Raw genomic sequence first — 3940 nt, 5'->3', positions numbered from 1 at the left:
TCCCGGGAGAGGGAGTCTTAAGACTCGGGGGGCGGGGCTTCCCCAGCTGCCCCGAGGTTGCAGGGAGCTCAGCTGGGAGGGATCAGGGGGCAGCTGCACCGACCTCGGCCTCTCACCAAAGCCACCTGGGCCTGCATCTCCAATGCCTCCTCCCCAGGATGCCTCTCCAGACCCCCCATTCCGCCCCCACCCCGGTCTGAGGGAGCGGCATGGAAGGAGCTTGGAGCTCGGCACCCGTCACCTGCTAGGGACCTGCTAGGGACGTGGAGCCCAGCTTCCCACCTGCAGAAGAGGTTCCGCAAGCTCGCCCCGTGGAGGCTGTAGACCCCGCACCCAAAGGCCCGGGCCGCCGGCGGTGCTTCACCGAGATGCTCCACACAAATCACCTGGACCTCCTGTTAAACTGCAGGCGCTGATCTGTCCACTTTGGGTGAAGCCAAGATGCCACATTCGTCACAAGCCCTGGGGAGGCGGGTGCTGCTGGTCCACGGACCACACGTGGAGCAGAGTCACACTTTGAGACCCACCACAGTCAGCTAGGATGGCGGAATGTCACCCATGAGGGTCAGATCTTTTTTTTTTTTTTTTAGGGCCGCACCCACGGCATATGGAGGTTCCCAGGCTAGGAGTCTAATTGGAGCTGTTGCTGCTGGCCTACACCACGCCGGATCCTTAACCCACTGAGTGAGGCCAGGGATTGAACCCACAACCTCATGGTTCCTAGTTGGGTTTGTTAACCACTGCACTGCGACGGGAACTCCAAGAGTCAGATCTGGAATTTAGAGGTGAACCTGTTTATTCCTGGCACCCAAGCTCAAATCCCCGCAAGGGCACATGGAAGGAAACACAGACTGTGGGGTCCACCGCCAGTGTGTCTGCCTCACCGGGTCTGGGCACGGCCTGGGAATCTGCATTCCTGGCGGCCCCCCAGAGGATGAGGATGCTGCGGGCCGGGGCCCCATCTTGGGAACTGCTGCTTGAGATGAAGCCTCTTCCGTGCCTCCCCCATCAGCTCCCAGGGCTTTTCTTGTGGTTTCGAACGCTCTCAACGCCCTGACTATGCCACCTCCCTGCAGCAACTCCGTCGGAGCTGCTGAGTGGCTGGCCTGTCCACAGATGCCGGTGGAAAAGGAGTCAGGAGCCAGATGGCATCCGGGGCCCCAGCTCTGCTGCCCCCATGTGAGCAGGGCTCACTGTGACCCAGGCCTCTTGGCAAGTGTTGGACGGCTCCCTGAGTCCTCCGAATCCTAAGAGCTGTCACCACAGTCACTCTGCACAGAGCAGGAGCTGGGCTCATACAGGCGGGGGCAGGTGCTCAAAACATGACTGCTAGCAAATGACAGGCCTGGGTCATCTCACAACCGGCAGTGTCATGCTGCCTCCCTGCCACCAATGATGCCGCATGGGGCTGAATGAATAAACGAGAGAACAAAAGGGCAAGGAGCTGGCAGGATGCGGGGGCTGGGGTGTGGAATTCTGGGCGCTCTCCCCACATCCACCCCCAGCAGCGAGCAAGGAGATCAGCAGCCCTCACGGCACGGCCTGGCTTTGTGCTCCTTAATCTCGGCTCTAGGGGCCCGGGCACCTCCCTGTCCTGCCCGGTTCCTCATTAGCTGCCCATTAACTTGCATGACTTAGAAATTGGCCACTGGGCTGTGAAATTCCACTCAATGGGGAAAACCTCTTAATCCTGAGGGGCTCTTACATGCACTCTGCAGTGTGACCTTTCCGGGCGGGGCGGGCGGAGGAGAGACAGCCAGCGGGGCCTAACTGAGTGGGCCGGTGGCTCTGGTGGCACTTGGGTGTCGCCATCCAAGGGAACGCCCACTAAGGCATGTTCCAGGGCCCCTCCTTTCCGTCTCCAGGGTACTGGTCCCCTCACAAGTTGGGAACTTCAGAGAGACAGTGACTTCAGCTGGCTTCTGCGAACCTGTGTGCTCACATCCGTTACAAAGTTCTGGAAGACAGACAGGGCAGGTCCCAGAAACCAGAGTGCTTGGGACTGAACGGCAACCTCGTCCCTCACTGTGAGCCCGGCCTCGCTGGGTCACCTGTGAAAAGTGGTAACAGTCTCGCCCTGCCCTGCAGGGCCCTTGAGTGGGGGGGGGGGCCCCAGGGGGACGAGGGCTCCTGTGGTTGAGCTACTCACGTGACAGATCCCATCATCTGTCTGTGTCTGTGTTCACCTCTGCCTGCCCATGTGCTTCTAGGACAAGGCTCTGAACCCTGGCTGCACAATACCCGAGGGACCCTTCACCCCGACAGCACCAGGCCCACCCCCGGCGCATCAGAAGGAGCCGTCAGAGCAGGCCAGACACCCGGAATACTATGAATCTCCCCAAAGGGCGCTCCCGTGCCCTACAGTGGGGAGCCACAGCTCTGAGCCCCTGAGGTCCCCCTCTGGCCACAGCTTTGGGCCGCGGCTTGGCCTCCTGCTCAGAAGCGAGGGAGTGTGGGTCAGGAGGGGGCCTGCACAGGCACACCCCCAAGTCCACCTCCCAGGAGGACAGGGCCTCCAGGCACTTACGGGGTCAGGAATAACGAGGCGCAGGGACGGGAGAAGGTGCAGGGAGCGTGCTCTGCGCAGCCGTAACTAGGCTACAGCGCGGCACGCTCATGAGGTCGGCAGCGGACGCGCGCGCGGGCCCGGGGAGGGTTGGGCGGCCCCATCCGTCCTCACGGGCTCAGCCCCAAGTACACGCAGCTGAGACCCTCAGCGCATGGGCGCCCACGCGGGCAAAGAAATCCCCGTTCAGGCTCCGTGCTGCTTGGAGGTCAGGAAGCCGGCACAGCCCTGACCAGCGAGGGGCAGGTGCGGCGGTCCTCAGTGGGACCTCGAGGAATGCAACCTTCTCTCGCTTCCAGTTTCCAGCTCCCACTTTGATCCCAATAAACAACTACCCCCCACGCGCCGCTGTCAGAGCAGCCACAGGCCCGACGCTGGCCGCTAGTCTGCAGCTACGCCCTGGGGGGGCACGCGGAATGCCAGTCACGGCCGACGTGCAGGATTTGTAGGGATTTTATGTGGGACACGGTCAAGCAGGGATTGTGTTTCTTCTTTTTTTCAGCTTTCTGCGCCAACTGGGCCCTCAGAAGGCGGCTTAATAAATGCCGGGTGGAGTGAACCAGACGCTGAAGGAATGAAGCCTCAGGCCTTCAGGTCCAGGAGCTCAAGGACTTCTCAGGGCAGCAGCTAACCTCTGGGAGTTACGACAGCTGGGGGGGCAGGCCCCCAAAGATGTCCTCATCCTAGTGCCAGACTTGGACCGTCAGCCGGCGTGGCAAAAGGGAGTCTGCAGACCAGGGCAAGTCCAGACCCTGAGACAGGGCGAGTGCCCTTGGTGGGCCCTAAAAATCCTCAGTGTCCCGAGAAGAGGGTCAAGGGAGGGGTCAGAGGGCAGAGATGTGGGCACGGAGGCAGAAGCTGGAGCCACGGGCCAACAGAAGCCACACTGAGGTGGGGGAGGACCACGGGCGCCTCCAGAGGCCGGAGAAGGTAAGGAAATGGAGTCTCCCCTGCAGCCTCCAGAAGGAACCAGCCCTGCCCCACCTGATTCTGGCCTTCTGCCCTCAGCACCCCTGGGAAGAAAGGTGTTTGCGGCCACTGCTCCCTGGTAGCTTGTTACAGCGAAGCAGGAAATCACACCCAGCACCTGGAGTTCTGATGCTCAGGCACCCCGGAGAGGCTGGAGGCCAGTGCCCACCCCCCAAACCTCAGGCTCAGCAGCAGGGGTCTCTTCTGTGGAGCAGAGACCGGGGCCTCTGCGTAAGACAGGCCCCTTCCTCCACTGCGGAGCCAGAGCCCTGAGTCATGACCCAGAGGCCCTGCTCTGGATGAAGGAAGAGAAAGCTGCTCCTTGGCGTCTGAAAACGAAGGGCAGCATCTTCCGACAGCCTTAACGCACCCCCCCCCCCGCCCTCATCCAGAGGTGTCAGCGGC

Source organism: Phacochoerus africanus, chromosome 8, assembly GCF_016906955.1.
Source record: "Phacochoerus africanus isolate WHEZ1 chromosome 8, ROS_Pafr_v1, whole genome shotgun sequence".
Lineage (NCBI taxonomy): Eukaryota > Metazoa > Chordata > Mammalia > Artiodactyla > Suidae > Phacochoerus > Phacochoerus africanus.
Note: the sequence above shows the minus strand (reverse complement) of the source record.